Raw genomic sequence first — 20,408 nt, 5'->3', positions numbered from 1 at the left:
CAATGAGTTCACTGTACTAAAATGGCCCCCACAGTCACCAGATCTCAACCCAATAGAGCATCTTTGGGATGTGGTGGAACGGAAGCTTCGTGCCCTGGATGTGCATCCCACAAATCTCCATCAACTGCAAGATGCTATCCTATCAATATGGGCCAACATTTCTAAAGAATGCTTTCAGCACCTTGTTGAATCAATGCCACGTAGAATTAAGGCAGTTCTGAAGGCGAAAGGGGGTCAAACACAGTATTAGTATGGTGTTCCTAATAATCCTTTAGGTGAGTGTATATCTCTTGTGTTCACTCTCACTAGTATTAATGTCCTCTCCCTAGGGTTCCCAGTCTGCACGAGGAACCCTATTTATTGTTGATGAGGGTTCTTACCTTAACGGGTTAGCCATGGACTTTGAGCCGGCTGAGTGTTAAAGCCAATCAGCACTCAAGCAGAAGCTAGCACTGTATGATTTATTATAGTGATAATTAACTCTTTTTAATCAAAAGCAATTGGTTTTAATCCATTCTTTGAGCTAGCTGCAAGCTCTTGCACTGTGCAAATGAATAGTAGGAAAAAACAGAGAATGTTTCATGGGATACAATTTTCTTTCACCAGGTATGTAATTCCATCGCTGGACCGTTCTCACACAGGCTTCTACAGATGTATTGTGAGGAACAGGGTCGGAGCTCTTATGCAGAGGAGTTCACAAGTCCAGGTCGCCTGTAAGTGTAACACCACATTCTGACGAGATGCATGGCCATAACTCTACAAGTGAAAAATCTTGAATGTCCTAACCAGCTGAAATGATAAGCAACACCCCAAAATACCTTTTTTTCAGTCACTTTGGTTCTATATTAGTTGTCACTCTTGCTGTAGAGTAGCTCCGATAACAGTGAAATGTCCAAGGTCCAGCACCCTAAAGCTATATATTAAACTTCAAGTAGATTGGACCTACTTTATATTAGGTGTCTTTAACTACTATGTACTTGTGCAGTTAATACAATGTACTTATTATGTATATGCAGTACATGTTGTTGCATTGTGCTTACATTTGAAATACATGCATTTAATTACATCTGTAGTTACATCTGTAGTTACACAGTTTAAATAACCTTATCCCAACCCTAAACCCTAACCCTGATCTTAAATCTACTGGTCCCTCAACCTCAGTAGCAACACATGTAAATCTTGTGAGAATTTTTCTATACAACATGCAGTTGCACAATAAATACATTCTTTTGTACTTTATGTATTTAAATGTTAGTACATAGTAGTTAAAGAAACCAAATATAAAGTGGGGCCACTAGAATTTTACGTATTTTGGCGTAGTGGACTAAAGCACATCACTGGTAATCAGAAGGTCGCTGGTTCGATCCCCACAGCCACCACCATTGTGTCCTTGAGCAAGACACTTAATCCAGGTTGCTCCGGGGGGATTGTCCCTGTAATAAGTGCACTGTAAGTCGCTTTGGATAAAAACGTCTGCCAAATGCATAAATGTAAATGTAAATCTATATATATATATATATATATATATATATAAATGGGAGCTCGCCTTCATGATACCAGAGCATTGCGGTGCAGTTGCTAGGGTGCTCTGGTTGTTTACTGGCCCAAATCAATAGAGCCCACCATCCCTAAGTCTCTATGATATTCTGGTTTCTAGATAAGGCTTACATCCCGCCTTCAATTAAAGTTTTATCAACCGTCAGATCATTTTGAAAGCAATAGCACATCTCTCTTCAACAAACCACATGATTTGATATATCATTCATAGCTCAATAAATTTGCCCTGATTGGATGATGTCTTTGGTCGCAGAAACATTAACATAAAGAAAAATGTATTCTGGGAACGTGGCATAGCGTTGCACTTAGTTAGGACACAATGTGAGTTAAAAACAATCAAGAAAGTAATGAGTGTCGAGCATTCTGCCTTCTGTCCTTGCTCTTGTTTTGTCTTCTCACTGTCTTTCTCTTCTGTATTGGTCCCCCTCTCTCATTTTCAGACATGGAAGGCTTTGTGGAGGGAGAACGGTCTCAGGTGGTGTCCCAGGGGGAGGCAGCGTTGATCCCCCCCCCACAAATCCACAGTTTCCCCGGCCCGGGATCACATGGTTCAGAGACGGACGCAAGATCCCCCCAGCAGCCGCATGTAATATTTCCTTCATGTGTGGATCAGAGTGAGCTTAGAAGAATAGTTCACTCAAAAAAAATTAATTATGTATTATTTATGCAACCTCATGTCATTCAAAATCTGTATGTTGTTATTTTTCTGTGGATTGCAAAAGGAAAATTTTTGAAGAATCTTTATACAGCTCTTTTTCATACAATAACAGTTCATATAGTGGACCATGCACTGAAAACCCTTATAAGTTGACTCTACTCAATTTATTGAGTAAACTCGTTCCTTTAATTGAATTGAGTAATGGCATCTCCAAATCTTGTGTAATTAAGTTGATAAGTTCATATAGAATTAACTATTTAAGTTAAGATAACTAGATGCAATAAGATTTAAATGTTGTTGTTTCAACTTAATAATTTAAACTCAATGGACTCAAATTTAGGTCATACAGTAACACAGCTTAAGTCATGAAAATTATAACTGATTCTAGTTCAGTCATTAAATAAGCGTATTTCTCCACAGAAATGTATGTATGCCTGTACTTCAGCTGCACATGCGCAAGGAGAACTAAGATCCAACTTCACCAAAGGGGACACAGATCTCCCTAATAATGACATCACACAAAACAACTATTTGCATCAAAACAACATAAATAATACAGAAAAATTGCTAAAATCTCTATGAATTCTTAATATAACTATTGAAATGCCCCATATGCTCACTTTGACCATGGAAACATAATTAAATAATTCAAGTACAAGGTATTGTGAGTATTCCCCATAGCCTCAATATTATACTCAATAGTTTGAGTTATTAACACTTAAAATCTTAAGTCTATGGATTTTTTAGGAACATCAGTTCAAGTAACTTAGATATTTGAGATATGGACCCAAAACGTGACATTTCGAGTGAAGTATAATTAAGAAAACTTGATTTTTCCAGTAATGACAGCATTAGGGTTTACAGTGTGCCCCCAAAAAGTAACCTATATTAAACACGCGTTACATTCCAAGGCTCCAAAAGCCATACGATAGATCTGAGTGAGGAATAGATTTAAATTTAAGTCATTATTCACTGATAACCCTCTGACAAAGTTGGGAAATCGCTAAAGTGGAAGTTAAGACTGTATAGAAGTGAATAACAACTTAAATGTTGGTCTGTTAGTCACACAAAGCTATGGCATGCCTTCAAAAATCTCGAAATACAACACAGTCATACAGACTACTTTTTTTCTTTTTCTTTTTCGGTCAATATGAACTGTCATTGTATGAAAAATGGCTTCCAGAAGCTCCTTTGTGTTCTAAAATAACAAAAAAAAGAGCTTAACGATTGGAACAACCCATATTTTTGTGTGAACTATTCCTTTAATGACTCTTCTTTTAACAGAAGGTCCAGCATACCTTACAGAATGAGTCTACAATGATGTTGTATAATTACTCTAGAACTCCCTGACAGACTTGACTGAATGTGGGCTCTCGGAAGCACTCCAGGATAATGGATAACAACAATGCTCATTGATGAAGTCAGTTATAATAAGAACCGCTGTTGACTTTAGGCTAAATGTGATTGAAAGCAGAGAGGAAGCCAGCAACACGGGAGCCAATTAGACAAAGTGGACAAATAGCCCTGTATTGATGACCTTGGATGATTGGCAGACTTAACGCCTGAGTGCACACTGCGTTGGTGCGTGTATGCACACTGCCCTGGATGTATGAACGCACAACGTCCGTGTTTGAAAGGTCTTGGTAATCACCTGAGATCAATTTGCCTCTTCCACCAGCAGGAGGGTTCACAAAAACAGCCGGTGTGTTTGATGATCTATAAATCATGCTGCTCGTCCAGCATGTGACTTCTGATGTGAGGGCTTTAGACACTTACGGAGGGGATTGTGTTCCCCAACCCCGCTTAGGGGAGTATGCGAACGGTGCGGATTGAGTGGAGTTGCATGATGTTTTCCTGGAGCTTCTTTTTAAATGTTAGAGCATCTGTTCACAACGTGTTATTCTGCATTTAAGTTATCTTGGCAAGTTCGTACTTACAAGGTCGGAAGTAAAAAATATAATGATATGCGTTCAAGTGATTTTAGTATGAAAGTAAAGACCCATTTTGCCATTTCTTATTTCTTCAACCTCTTTTCACGCCAATGCAACAAAATGAAAAGCAGAGCCATGATTTAGATGTTTAAGTGATGTTTTATCAACATCATAAAGCTGTTTTCAGGGGTTTTCACACCTGTGAGCAGAAAGTATTATGAAAGTAACCTGGAATGGAGTAGGAGCGGTGTGCTTACAGAATGCTTTGAGCTAGGAGGGGAATTTGCTGTTGTTCCACTCCACTCAAATCTCTGCAGCTGACTGAAGAACATTCAGACATTGTTTTTCAGCCGGAGTGTATGCAGAAAATCCCAAATGAGACCCTGGGCGTTGAGGCAGGGGTTATATAAACATCTGAGGTTCCAGTGGTGCTACTCAGTCCTCAATTCGCTCTCTCTTTCTCTTATTCACTGTCTCTCAGACTGCAGTAATGGTTGTGTATGATGGTGAGAGGGCCTGACAGCATACGATTTGTTTGCCACTTCTTTGCTGCTCATTCACTGCATTGATATTCGCGACGTGTTTGGTTTGGACTCAGTTAGAGCCATCCCTCTAATTGTGCTGGAGTCGGTTTAATCTGGGCTGATCAGGCCTATGCTGACAGATACACAGGCTGTAATCTCAGTGCACTCCAAGTGTCGACTTTCATTTAACCACACACTCACACATGGTCTGCATTCCAGATCCAGAAATCCTAAAACACTTATCCTCTCGAGCCCTCAATGCAAATAACAATAGTATACCAGACTATCAGACGTGCACAGTTTTCCTCTGTGCTTTGGTGTGTTTGTGTTCTTTGCTGACATGTTTACCAGTCACCGTTGTTTTTTTCTAGTGGTTTTAAGTGTGTTCTTTCTCTAACTTCTCAGAGCCATCACTCTGGACAACACCCTGGTTATTCTCTCCACCGTGGCCCCCGATGCGGGCCGCTACTACACCCAGGCCGTAAATGACAAGAATGGAGAGAACAAGACCAGCCAGCCTGTCATCCTCAATGTAGAAAGTGAGTTCTGAATAAAACATATTTACTGTACTGTGTACTGTACTGTCTAGAAATTATTGGACTAGGATTTTATTGATACAGACAGTGCCTGCTCACTTTTCAGCAGTCTTGGTTCCAGAAATGTTTTTCCCATTAATTCCTTCCTCTGGGATTTCAGAAAATCTTTCATAAAAGTGTTTTAAGGCATAAACAAAACCAACCAGATACGAGGTAAAAAACAACATTTCAAAATTTGATTAGAGGCAGAAAAAAATGATGTAAAATCTGACAAAAAGACAAAGTTACACGTCCTTGTACTTGTCATCTTTTATGAGGAAATGAACTACAATCCCATTGTAGTCCCATCATGATTTACACTATTGAATAAAGAATTATGGAAAAATATATAACTATTCATTTAAAGTTGTTGATTATAAGTATACAAACAATATACGTATATAATATATATTTATTTTTACAAAATATTCAGATATATGCAAATATTTCAGTAGTTTGAGAGTGTTGGGAAATCGACTCGATTGCATCGTTCCCACTGCATCATGGAAGTGGGCGGTTGCTATTGGGCTCTTTTGACATGCTATTGCTGCAATTTTCTGATTGGTGGATCATTTCCCTTCAGTATCTTGGGTAGTGTAGTTTTTAACCAGAAATTGCATTATTTAACATATTATTATTTTTGTTTTAATGAGATTGAAATAATGCAGACTGATAGCTTCAACAGAAGCATATACCATCGATTAACAACCTTTGGGGCTCACTAAATATACATTATTATTATTTTTTATTATTATTTAATTAATTTATTTATTTTATTGAATTATGAGTAAATAATATAACAGATTATAATGTAAAATAAGTGTACATTTGATTTCCGAATTCTGTTTTGCAACTCATTTGCTATCATATAATTTTATTATGTATATATCGGCATTATATTGGCCATCGGCCACCTTGCTTTCTGGATATCAGCCACTGAAAAACCCAAATCGGTTGACCGCTACTCTTTAGCTGCACTGTCCAAAAGGGAAAATTAACTCTTCTAAAATGAACATCTCCATTGCCCCCTATTGGTTGTCCATGCTAAATAATATACTACACAGTCTGGGGCAGACTAGAGTTTTTCAAGAATCATTATTCAGCTCACTATTCTGTCGATTGTGAGTATGTGGCATGTGGTGAGGCTTCACGGAGCTGTGTATGATAGCGCTGGTCCTTCGGTGTCACAATGACAGGGTGATTAAGTACCTTTATAAAACAGCACCTCTTTAATAGACAACACACAAAAAAAGAGTGAGACCATAAAGACACCACTGTAACTCTTATCCAGGGTCCACGTATGAAAATAGAAGCAAATAAATGTGGAATCAGATCAGGGTGGAGGGAAAGCGAGATCACTGTTTGAGGGAAGAGATTCAATGGATAGCGAAAGGTTTCTGGGAACCAGCAAATGATTCTGTGGCATTTAATCATGTCAGTGGTGTCTCTCAATCAGGCTTCATTCTAAACCGCAGCACATTAATGGAGGTATTACAGTGCACTTACAGGTGGATAGGTTACAGATAATTATGTATATAATAATAAGCACATAATGGTGAGGGCTGGGATGTATACATGTGCTCTAGGCGATAAGAGTATTTCTGTCTGCTTCCTTTCTGCTTTCCTTTCTTTTCTTTCTTTTTTCCTTCTGTCTTCCTTCCTTCCTCTCTTCCTTCCTTCCTTCCTTCCTTTCGTCGTTTCTTCCTTCCCTTTATTCCTTCCTTGAAGTCAAGACATTTCTATTAGCTTTACAGAAAATCATGCTTGAACAGAAAAGGAAACTGTAATATCTATGAAGTCTTCAAGCCATCATTGTGTAGTGTGATTAAATATAATTGTAAATTGTGTATAGAAATAAATAATCAAATAATTAAATAATAATTGTAAGCTGAAGGCGACTGTGGCAAGGAACACAAAACTCCATAAGATGTTTGTTGGGAGATATAACCTTGGGAGAAACCAGACTCACTGTGGGGGCCAGTTCCCCTCTTGCTAAACAACATGAATATAATGCCAATATTAGTTATTTATGTGCAGTGCAATTCATGGTTTAAAATGACTAAACTAAGTAAGTGTTAAGGGCCAGTGTTCAAACAAAGATTTTGTAAGAACTGTAAGATTAATGACTAATATCTTTGAAGTGCATCCTGGATTAACTGGAGAAGTTCATATATATACAATTGTAATTTGTTAGTTGGCTGATGAAGGCTTTTTTTGGTAATTAATTGATAGTTTATGTATTCCATTTCAAGAGTGTAGTCCATAATTAGACCGAGGTGATGCAGGCAGAGATCAGTGAGGTGCATTGCAGTTCAACTGGCCAGTAATTTAGTTGAAGTCAATCCTAAATCCAAGGTTCAGGCAGTGGCATATGAAGTATCCCATGTCTTATGGTTGGAGTTGGCATCAGTCCATCCTCTAAAGTCCATCGTAATAGCCTGAAGTGATGTCTGGCTGGCACAGGCTGCATTTAGTCATCATCACACAGCAACACGTAGCAGTGGAATCCAACACGAAGCAGGAATTGAGCTGGATCCAGCCGGTTCTGGTGACCTCAGGATAGGAGTCTCAATGTTGAGACAGAGAAACAAATAAAATAATATACGCATAGATGCCATTAAATTTATTGCAGAGTTATAGATCATGATCAGTGTTTCTGGTTTCTGAGTTCCGGCAGACTAAACTAAAGCAGCCTAATTGTGGGTTGGAGGATAAATTAGGTGTATGCCTGACTAAATAGATGAGTCTTTAGTCTAGATTTAAACTGAGTGAGTGTGTCTGCATCTCGAACAGTGTTAGGGAGACCATTCCATAGTTTAGGAGCCAAATATGAAAAGGATCTACCTCCTTTTGTGGATATTGATATTCCTTGGAACTATTAATAGGCCAGAATTTTGCAATCGTAATGAACATGATGGAATATAGCGTGGCAGAAGGTCACTTAAGTATTGTGGTGCTAGACCATTCAAAGCTTTGTACGTAGTTAACAGAATTATTAAATTCATACCAATTTAACAGGTAGCCAATGTAACAATGATAAAATGGGGCAAATATGATCATATTTCTTGGTTCTCGTCAGCAATCTGGCTGCTGCATTTTGAACCAATTGAAGTTTATTTATTGATCTTGCTGGACATCCTCCCAGTTATGCATTACAATAATCTAGTCTTGAGGTCATGAACGCATGAATTAGTTTTTCGGCATCAGCAACAGAGAGCATATGCCTTAATTTAGCAATATTTCTTAGGTGGAAGAATGCTGTTCTAAAAACATTTGTAATTTGTAAGGACAGATTGGTATCAAATATAACACCTACGTTCTTCGCTGTAGAAGATGATGTAACAGTACATCCATCGAGAGTCAAATTATATTTTAGCGGCTTATTTTTAGAGTTTTTTGGTCCTATAATTAGTACCATCTTTCTTTCCTTTCTTCCTTCCTTTCCTGTCTTCCAGGCTTACTTCCTTCATTCCTTCTTTCCTGTCTTCCTTCCTCATTAGGAAATGAGGAAATAAACAAAGGAAATGTAAGGAATGAAAGATGAAGGGAATTAAGGAAGGAAGGAAGGAAGAAATTGAAGGAAGGAAGAAAGGACTGATAGTTCCTTCATCCCTTCCTTCCTTCCTTCTTTTTAACTTGGTTTCCGTCTTCCTTTCCTGTCTTTCAGCCTAATTTCCTTCCTTCCTTCTTTCCTTTGTGTCTTTCTTTCTTCCTTCCTTTCCTGTTTTCCTACCTTCTGCACTTTTTTCTTTCTTTCTTTCTGTCTAACTTGTTATTTTATGTTTCATTGGAGTATCAGTTTTGTCTGAGATGTTTTCCAGTAGACACAAATGAGACAATTGTTGATGTACAGTAAGAATGTAGGGCTATAAAATTAATGCAGATATCATAGCTCACATAATAGAGCTGTTCAAAAAATGTTATTAACATAACTTGAAAATAATTACATGTTTAAAATGCACACAGTCATACCTCAAACATGAATTAATTAATTTTTTTTTTTTTAAAATGTATGTGGAGCGGAGGGGGGTGGGGCCGGGCTAGAATGTTGCACGCCTGATGGGGCGCGCAATATTCCGACCCGGCCCCGCCCCCCTCCGCTCCACAATGTATGTTATTAACAAGTTGGTAATCAAGACTAGGACTACCACAAGCATATGAGTGTACATGCCTGACAAAACGTAAAACCACTGGGGTCCTTATCTAGCAACTTGTTTGCAACAAACTTAAAAAAAAAAATTGGGCTATAATAACTGTGTGTAGTATATGTTGTAGAACAAAACAAGAAAAGTTTCTTCTAGTAATGATTAATTTAGACCTTATGGTACTCATAAGACCAAAACTACTTTATAAACCCACAGGAAAATCTCAAGGTCTCGAAAATGCTAAGTCTCTTCTGTGTTTTCGGGCTATAACCTGCTTCATTTGGTCTTGAACTTCTATGAGAAATATCAGCTTTTTTTTCTAGAAAAACTCAAGACGGAAAATTGCATAATATATTAAGACTTGTTTTTTATGCTTGTGTTTTGAGGTTATTTAAATATTTTTACTTTTACCTAGATTTATCGAGATCTTTTATCTTACCTAGATTGCTGTCTAGGAAAACTATTGGTATTAAATACTTCATATCAAATTTGTGATTTGTCTTTCCTATGGACTTTTGTCTCTTTAGATGTTGGCGGTCCAGCAGACCCCATTGCTCCCTCTATTATTATACCGCCGAGGAACACCAGTGTAATGGTGGGCACGTTTGAGGTCACACTGGAGTGTGTGGCCAATGCAAGGTGTGTGCATGTCTGTGTGTATCTGAGCACTCAAAATGACCTATATCAAACTATTAAAACTGAATTCTGTTTATTTGCTTCCTTCTGGCAACTGCTATCTCTCATTCCCCACCTGGGTTTATCCGTATGTCTCTTCCTCCAGGCCTCTCATTAAACTCAGCATTACATGGTGGAAAAATGGAGTGCCCGTAAACCGAGGCCTCAGGGACTTTGGCCGCCGTCTGACTATCAGTGGTCCATTGGTCAGTGACAGCGGCTACTATGAATGTGAAGCCTCCCTCCGGAGCAGCAGCGCCCCCTCCGTCAGAGCTGGAGCATATCTGCACGTGCTGGGTAATCTTACATTCCTGTTAAATGAACAACACATTAACATGCTCTATTGCGGAAAGCAGTCTCTTTTCAAATCCTTATATTTTGTGTCGTTACTCACCAAAACTTAGTGCATGCCTCAGAAGACTTGATGCATAAGCTGCATAGACTATGTTTATGATACTTATTATAAGCTTCAAAGTGAGGGGAAGCTCAAAGTGGGGGGAAAACAGATGCTGATGTAAACATAGAGATGGCTAAACCCGTCCGTGTAGTGCATGATCATCAAGTGAAAACGTTCTGCTCTGCTATTCTCAGCCAACAATGATTTATTTATTCTGTGAGTAAAATTGTCTGATAATAGGGGTGTTACCAAGTTAACACCAATAGTAATTTGTAAAATGATGGTCATGTGATTTCAGCATAGCTGCTCCCATGAGACAGCCGAGCTTCATGTAAAATACAGCTGTATTAGACTACTGATGAGTGATTTTTGTAATTAATTTATAAATTTTGACATACATTTACAAAAGTACAAAAAAATTACAAAAGTAATTTGGTTACGTAAACCTATGTAAACAAAAAAAACTCCTCTGGTCTTCATTGGTTGTTCGCGAACAGCTTTGATGTGCCCTCAAACACTACACTAAGCGGTAGACCAATCACAACATACTGGGACATCTGACCAATCAGAGCAAGCTTTGCACATTGAGATTATCATTGTCATTTTTTTGCCCTTTTCCATGTAAATATGCTCCAACTCTACCAAATGAGAATGCAATTTTCAGGTGAAATACCAGATTTTCAATTGGATTCAAGCCTGGGATCTGACTGGGACATTGACTCCAGAATATTAACCTTCTTTCTACAAGATAGCCCTTCATTGCTGTGTACAGTGGGTCATCATTGTCCTGCTTGAAAATGAGTCTTTGAAATAAACCGAGACATCTGGCTGGCTGTAAAGGCTGCCCATAATGCCAACAGTCTATCCAGCTTCTCCTAATGAAAAGAAACTCAAGAATATACAGTAATGATCATTATTATTGAAGAGAGTGTTAGGCTGTAACACAAATATGTTTCTGGTGTGAGTACTCTGTGCACGTTTTGGCTGCCGCTTCACTCCGGAGTGGTTTCTCTTTAGTTTTGTTCCGTCTCATTGTTGCATTTGCGTAAATGTACATTTTTCCCTTTCGTTTCACACATCCATAAAATTGACATTTTTGGATTGAATTCTAATGGACTTTTGGCAGTTTCTGTGGTTCCCGCTGGTGTGTGAGGGTGGGCTACTCTGCTTCACCGGCCTGATACTGTGTCTTACCCGGCCTACCTGATTGCACCGGCCTGCCTACCTGGAGGTGTTTGCAGCACGGTTTTGTGGATGGTGCTGCTGTGCTTTGTGACAGAGGGATTTTGCGGTGTGGTGCCTGTCGTCATCGTGTGATCCTGGTTGCCATTTGATGTCCTGATACTCGTCTTGGATCTGTGGCGTGGGAGATGCGGGTCAGCGCGGGTTGCTTAGTGCCATCCACTCCATGAGGGACAACTCTGGTTATGTCATTTTTACATTACCAAATGCAGCCCACACCCAATACCATCCCTTCCAACACATAATAATAATATGTTTAGTTTATATTATTTATATCTATCTCAAAGGGCTTTACGTGCAACAATGCTTTGAGATGGGGAAAATAAATTATATAAATTAAACATGTTATTATTATTATTATTATGTGTGGTGGAAGGGATGGTATTGGGTGTGGGCTGCATTTGGTTTGCACCAAAATAATTTCTTTGCCTTCAGACCTCAAAGATCTCAAGTTTAGACTCATCATATGACAAGATGTTCCAAATGGCTTTTAGCAATCTCTGGGTGTATCTCAACATTGGCTTTCCTCAGAAGTGGTTTCCTTCTAGCCAGTCCCCAGATGTGTGTCTGTAAAATGCTGAAGAGCTTGTTGATATCTGGACAGCTCTGCAGCTCAGTGATGCAGCTGGTCTTTTTTAATTACTTATCTGATGATTATTATCCAGTTGCTCTGATTGTAAGGACAGCTTGATCTCAGTACTGTCTGGACTCTGCCATGTTTATTCCATTTTGTTATGATGGAGTGCACATTGTTCTAAGGAAAATTCTAAGTTTGCACCTAATAAATTGCTCCTTTGTCTTCATGACAGTACGATTGATTTAGTTATGGGACACTTCAGAAACTCAGTGCTATTTATTTTACAGTTAAACAAATTATTAAAAAATTTGCTCATTATTAATGTACATTATTTGGTGTAATCACTCAATATAATTAAACACTGCACCCAATTTAGGTTGATAAACAAAGAGTGGTAATTAGCAACTAATTAAGTAATTTTCTGATTTACTTTTTTTTCTAAAGGCATATAAATACTTTTTTGTATTGTATTTAAAGTATAAATCCATTATAGAGACTTAAAGATGAGCTGTTTTGACTTGGGCTAATAAGCAACCACCTAGCAACCAGCCAGAACATCTTAGAAAGCATCTAGCTACCTCAACAACCACTCTGAAGAACACCTTAATAACTGCAAACTAGAGCCTTGGCAACCATTTTGAACTTCTTAGCAATCACAAAGCAATGTCCAGGCAACCACTTTGAACACCTTAGCTACCACAAAGCAATGCCCTAGCAACCACCCAGATCTCACTAGATAATGGAATGGAATGGAAATTATTTTATTTGAAACAGGGACAATGCACAAATAAACATTAAACTTGTTAAACAAGAGAATATGTCTTGGGCCAGGTTGTAGCAACAATTGCTAATTTCCACCTGTAGTCCCTGGGCAGGTATGACGATTTTAAAATTATTTCAAAATAATAATTGCACAGGATTATGGATAGAGTGATTTCCATCGTAATTCATAGCAAAACCCTGGCAACCACCTATAACACCTTAGCAACTGCAGAGCAACATGTTGGCACCCATCTATTATACCCTAGCAATAACAAATCAATGCCCTGGAATCCACTCAGAATACCTTGAAAACCACAAAGCAATGCCCTTGCAACCACCCATAACACTCTAGCAACAACATAGCAACGCCCTGGCAACCTCCCAGAACAACATAGCAATTACATAGCAACATGCAAATAACACTTCGACCACCTTAGTTAAAGCAAAGCACTGCCTTGAAAACAACCCAGATCACCCTAGCAACTGCATAGCAATACCATGGCAACCACGCACAACAGCATCTTGGCAGTGAGTTTTGCTCAAGCAAAAACCACTCACATTTTCATTTGAAATTATGAAAATCAAAGCCATGTCCACACCAATAAAAGTACTTATTTTTCAGACTTAAATGGATTAGTGTGAATGTGGCCCAAGTCATATTAGCAATTCTCTTTGGTGCTGCTAGTGCCGTTCAAATTAAACTCTGCAACTTTAATATTCTATTCACTTTTAATTTAATTTTAGCGTTAACGAGAATTACTTCTACAGCCTTTAAAAATGTACATGCTTTTATGACTCTGCACCAGCAAGAAGTAATTGATGGAGCAGGTGAATGATTTCTGAAGGCATTCCACACACAACAGTGTTCTGGGTTTAGAAGTACTTTCCTGACTGACTCCACTGAACTCTGTGCAGAACATCCACAGTTCGTGAAGGAGCCCGACAGACACATTACTGCTGAGATGGAGAAGGTGGTAGACATACCATGCCAAGCACGCGGTGAGTTTGTGCATCCGCACAGTGTGTGTGTGTGTGTGTGTATGTGTGTGAGTGTGTGTATGTGTTAGATAACAGTTCTCCTCCTCCTGTCCCCCTGCAGGTGTTCCTCAGCCTGATATAGTCTGGTATAAGGATGCAGTACTCATAAGCCCCGTGAAGACACCTCGTTACCGAGTCCTGGTGGGCGGTAGCCTGCAGATAAATGGACTGCTCCCGGACGACACTGGAATGTTCCAGTGTTTCGCGCGCAACTTAGCAGGAGAGATCCAGACAAACACGTACCTTGCTGTGACCAGTATGTCAAGCCACCATCTGGGCCTGTCAATAACTCTGACTTCATTTATTCCACTACTCCCCTCCATTCATCTTCCTCTTATCTCCTGTCAGATTTGTCATTTTTTAACCGTGTGACTTATCAGCAGCTTTTACGAAGAGATACAGAGGGAGAGATTAAAAAGAGAGATTATTAAAAATATTTAAGAGTGAGCGATCGAACAAATAATAGATTTTTTTCAGCAGTGGACATTCTTGTAACTGTTCACCATTTATTCAATTAGTCTGTTTTAGTAGCCATAACATGCAGCTTGAAAAATACATCTTTGATGATTTGGTTGAGCTAGGGAGAAATGGTTTTTCTGTTTTGTGTGTTGATTTGTCCATTTGTGTTTTGGCCTGTCTGACCAACCTCTCTCTCTCTTCCACAGGTATCGCCCCAAACATCACAGCCGGCCCATCTGACAGTGCTGTGATTGATGGCATGTCCATCATTTTACACTGTGAGACCTCTGGAGCCCCGCGGCCCGCAATCACATGGCAGAAAGGTCAGTCTTCAATCTGTCATCTCTGTAAAAGAAAGATATTCATCATAGTGGTTCATTGTGGACTTGCAAACATTAATGTAACTATGGAAGCTTAGGGATGCTGGGTAAATCACCAGTCTTCTGATGAGCAGTGGGGACATCATGTCTAGTTGATCTTCATATTCATTTTTCTCTCCCTCCCTTGTGTTTTGGCTCTTGCCATCTATCCATCTTTCTCCAGCTGAGCGGGTTCTGGCCAGCGGCTCTGTGCAGTTGCCGCGTTTCACGTTGCTAGAGTCGGGCAGTCTTCTGATCAGCCCCTCTCACCTGTCTGATGCTGGATCATACACCTGCATGGTCAGCAACTCCCGTGGGATCGACGAGGCATCAGCTGATCTGGTGGTGTGGGGTGAGTGCATGGCTAGTCTTGTGTAACTAGACTTTTGGCATATAGTCTGGTCAACATTCTGGCCAAAAACCACCAGCTTATTCAGGGGCCATCTGTTTGACATTTAAAGTGACCGACCATAGATTGTTTTCTATGTGACATTTACACCATAGCTTAACCAGGTGCAGCAAGTTTTAAGGTACAAACTACAAACAAGCTTTTGATTTTGTTTGCATTGGATTCAAATAGTATGGGTATATTTCAGTTATAATGTACATTGTGCTTTCATATAAAATAAATTCTCTCTCAGCTAATACTGTTAATTAACCTTCTAACTAGGTACATTATGAAATTATTAATTTTACTAATTCATATAATGTCATCCATATCATATTGGTCAAAATGTATAAAACAATATACAGTATTTCATCAATACATTTGATGTTTTGAAATCGCATATATTATAATGCAAATACTGTATATACTGTTACATGTTTATTTTTTACGTGTAATATTTGCAATATTTACAAGTATTTACAATGATTTGTAGAACTCAAGCTAAAAAAAACTATACTGTCTCTGTAAGAGTGCACATTAACGAGCGGAGTCGAATGGTTTCTTGACAGCATCCATGCTATGCGTGAAAAGTATTTTACATTTAGTCATTTAGCAGACACTTTTATGCAAAGCGACATTACAAGCAATTTGTCATACAAAAGTCAACAATATCTGCAGTATCGCACTGCCAAGTTCTCACAGTGTCTGGAGTAGTAAAGATGCTAGCGCAGAAGAAAGAGACACAAGGATTTGTTATATTTTTTATTGTTGAATAGTAAGTGCATTTAGTGTGGATTGGTTATGTGCTCATGGAACAGATGTGTTTTTAACTGTTTCTTGAATGCTGAGATGGTATCTGCAGATCCACCATAGAAGAACAGAGAAAGTGAATGATCTTGAAATTGACTTTGTGCTGCTTTGCGATGGGACCACCAGGTGCTGCTCATTCATTGACCGCAGAGAGCAAGTTGGGACATAGACATGAAGGAGTGAATTAAAGTAAAGAGGGGTGCTGTTCCATTGGCTGTTCTGAAGGCCAGAGTAAAAGCCAGTGGAGTGAAGAGTGGGGTGGCGTGAGCCCTCTTTGGCTGATTGAAGACCAGATGCGCTGCAACATTCTGGACCATCTGCAGTGGCTTAATAGTGCTAGCTGGGAGGCCGGCCAATAGGGCATTACATTAGTCCAGTCTTGAAAAGACCAGAGTTTGGATCAGGAGCTGTGAGACATGTTCAGACAGCAAAGGTCTGATTTTCCTGATGTTGTAAAGCACGAACCTGCACAACTGTGTGGTTGTTGAGATGTTGGCAGGAAAGTTAAGCTGGTCATCCACCACCACTCCCAAGTACCGGGCTGTCCTGGTTGGTGTTATCTTAGTTGAACCAAGATGAATAGAGAGGTTGTGGTCAACAGACAGGTTGGCTGGGATCACAAGAAATTCTGTCTTGGCAAGGTTGAACTGTAGCTGACGTTCTTTTATACAGGCCGAGATCATCGAGAGGCTGGTAGAGATACAAGTTGAGATGGTATGGTCGTCAGGCTGGAACGACAGGTGGGGCTACGTATCATCTGTGTAGCACTGGTAGGAAAAGCCATGTGCCCTAATGATAGGTCTGAGTGATGTAGTGTAGATCAAGAAGTGGAGGGGTCCAAGCACTGATCCCTGAAATTTCACTCAGTTGTTGTTTTTGATCAACACCTTAATATAGAGAACAGACAGAATATTAAAAGAGACGTTATTCAGTGACAAATGGATTGCATGAATCTCGTCTTTGTACGCACACAGAATGAGTCAAACCAAACTTTTACTCTCAACAATGCAGTGAAATTTCACGCTTTCTTAAAAATATACTACTAAATCACTGGCAGTACCGCTGCTACCTATAAACATATTACACAGTCTGTGTAGGGCATCAACTACCTTGGGGGTCACCAGAAACTCCACCTACTGCCCTTCCTTGCATGTTATACATTTTTCAAGGATCCTATAGCAGTCGTGGAATATAGACGACCAGCTCGCTCCATGTCAGATCATCACTTCGCACCCCTGTCTGACTATCACGGAACTCATGAAATGTGGCCAGCGCTGGTCCTATTAACTGGTGAGTGAAATCTGAAAATTTGGCTAATCACCGAGATGGTTTTTAACGTAGCACAAAATTTGGTCCCACTGTAGATTGCTTTACATCGCATTATATAAAGATGATCATTCAAATGAAGATCGCGAGGCATCAGAAAATCTATTTTTTAATTTATTTCATAGAATACATTTAAAACTGTTCTATGGTACTATGTTCTTTTAAAACTAAGAATTATGTTCATATGTACATCTAGTTTAAGTAATTAGAATTGTGATTACTTTTTCGATGAAGTAATCAGTAAAGTCAGTAACTGGATTAAAATTTAATAGAAATGATTAGTAATTTGTAGTGGATTACATTTTCGAGTAATTTACCCAACAGTGATCAGAAGATATTTGATGTGTAATGTGCAGATGTATGGAGCAGGATTGTAGACCAATGAGATTTACCGCAGCTCGGTATGGTCAAATACAACTGTTACAAGTGTGACTTCATTCTGGGTCCGTTCTTCCAAATCCACCTTTTTCCTGAGCGCAGAAGTGTTCCACTATTCATAAGAGAAGACTGTTTTCGAGTTCTCTCACATCTGCCTTTATTTTTTAGCATATAATGTGATGTTTAGCATATTAAATTGCCAAAAAGAAAAAACAACAACACTTGGCTCTAAATTGTCGATATATTACAGAGTCATGATGACCGTCTGTTGACTTACCCGACAGGGTCGATGGCTTGAAATAGTGGCCCAAGGCTAGTAACATTGATATCATTAACTACTTTGAGTTGTTATGACAGCCAACAACTGCAGCAAGTTGAGCCTGAACTAATTTTTTACTACAACTTCACTTAAAATTGCTGTTGTTTTCCATCTAGAATACTTGTTTAGGTAGCTTTTACATTGCTTCTTATGAAGACTGGAACCAGAAAACAATCCTGCAACAATCAGAATCATCATGGTGCCATGGTTCCAAAGGTTAGTCCGGAAAACTTTAGGTAGAAACTAGAGCTCTGCTTTTCAGTGGCTCTACCACGGGATTCAATCAGATTTCTTGCGGCGCAGCATTACATTTCCGAATTAAAGATGGTAGTGGTCGGTAACGCTGGTGTATTTTGGGCGGGAGCGGGCGGTCTGACAATAGCCATTTATTTAAAATAAATTTTCTGAATTTTAAATCATTTTCACACGTCATAGATGCAGGTGGCAATAAACTACCCTTTGCATGATGTGATCAATGTCTGAAAGTTGTACCATTCAGCAGCCAACATCAAGACTGGAACCTCTGTTTTAAAGTGACACTCATGCCTCATCACAAAGGGACAACTAAACTGACATTTACAAAGTCCAAGCCAGTGCCAGAGCAGCTAAAAAAAGAGAACACAATGCCAAGACATTCGACCATATGATACCCAACATTTGGTCAATACAGCAGCGAAAATAAGAAAAATCCCTTATTAGTGAGATACTACCACACCCAACAACAGTATCAAAACATTTTGAAACGAGGGCTCAAAATGATGACATCACTCCAATAATATCCAAGTTTGGATGTGCAAATACTGTAGACATATGGACAGAAACCTATCGCAAATTGTCCTTCCTGTCGGCATTTATTCATTACATTAATGACCAATCTGAGCCACATTCAAGAGTGCTTTTTGCTGCCCCTTTCAACCCAAGCACCTCAAAGATGGGTGAAAACATTTGAATGCACCTGCACCAGAGTATTTTGCATTGATGCAACAGAAATGGGCAGAACTTTTTTGTCACAGATCATGGAGACAACATGGTCTGTGCCCCACGATGGTTCACGAGACTAAATTGCACAGCGCACATACTAAACGTGACACTGTCCAGTACGTTTGCTCCTGCCGTGATAGAAATGTCACCAGAGGTGGTTGGGCTTCTCGCTAATGTTAAAATGTTGGTCACATATTTCAAACATTCAGGACTGCAGGGCAAGCTGGCAAAAGTCAATGAAACAATCTGTCAAGACACGATGGAACTCCAATTTTGACATTCTGACATTTGACATACTGTTTTGGAACAGTATGAAGACACTGCATGTGTAATACTGTTTCCCCTTCTGTCGCTCTCTCCACGTTGTGTCGGAGAAGCGACACTAGGGGGGTCTCTCTTGAGCGCCGATATCCACCTCTGATCTATGAAAAAAGGCCAATGAGTGTTGGCAGCCGGTATTGGCATGTCCCGCCCCCGGACATATGGGTATTTAAGCGACGCAAATACGGGAGTTCATTCAGAAAATTTCTTCGGAGCCGATGGTCTGTTTGCAGTCTGCTGCGAGAATTCACACCCTGAACTCCTGTATCTCTGACGATCTGCTTGCTGTTGGATTTGACGGCGCACAACAGTGGCTTTCTCCTACTTTGCACGGCGTGCATTGTTGCCCCTGAGCGCTTCGACAGCGCAGACACACACACACACTGTGTATTAAAAGAGCAATTTCCTTTAAAAGAGTAAATTCCTCTAAAAGAGCAAACACAGCGGCGTTGAACGTCCTTTTAAGGACGTGTATTTTTCAAGATGCCCTTCCACCCCTGTGTCGTTCCTGGATGCGGTAGAAGCCTCTCCGCTTCAGACAGCCACAGGCGCTGTCTTGTGTGTTTGGGCCGCGATCACACCGAGGCGGCGTTTGTGGATGGTTCATGTTCTCACTGCGAGAACATGACCATGACCACGTTGTGGTCGCGGCTTGCTTTCAACAGAAAGCCCCCCGGCGAACCTCCCGTTCCCCGACACGCTCGCTGGTCCCCATCCACGCTCGCGGCGATAGCGGCTCGCCTCACGGCCTGGCTGTCTATCCTCCCGAGCCCGAAGCAGATGAGCTCGGGATGCGCTGCCTCCGCCCTGCATGCGATGGCCCTCCTGCAAGTCCACCAGGCCAAAGCACTCAACATGCACGGGGGTGGACCTGATCCTGATGTGCTGCAGGAACTGCGCTCAGCGACCGACCTGCGCCCTGAGGCGGCGAAGGCCACAGCACAGGCACTCGGACAGGCGATGGCCACCCTAGTGGTCCAGGAACG

General features: G+C 40.0%; 1 pseudogene; it reads left to right on the top strand.

Moving 5' to 3' along the window:
- Positions 1–20,408, top strand: part of LOC127648402 (protein sidekick-2-like) — a 117,335-nt pseudogene that overhangs the window by 9,225 nt on the left and 87,702 nt on the right.

Source organism: Xyrauchen texanus, chromosome 8 (genome assembly GCF_025860055.1).
Source record: "Xyrauchen texanus isolate HMW12.3.18 chromosome 8, RBS_HiC_50CHRs, whole genome shotgun sequence".
Taxonomy (NCBI): domain Eukaryota; kingdom Metazoa; phylum Chordata; class Actinopteri; order Cypriniformes; family Catostomidae; genus Xyrauchen; species Xyrauchen texanus.
This window is presented reverse-complemented; position numbering and strand designations above follow the sequence as displayed.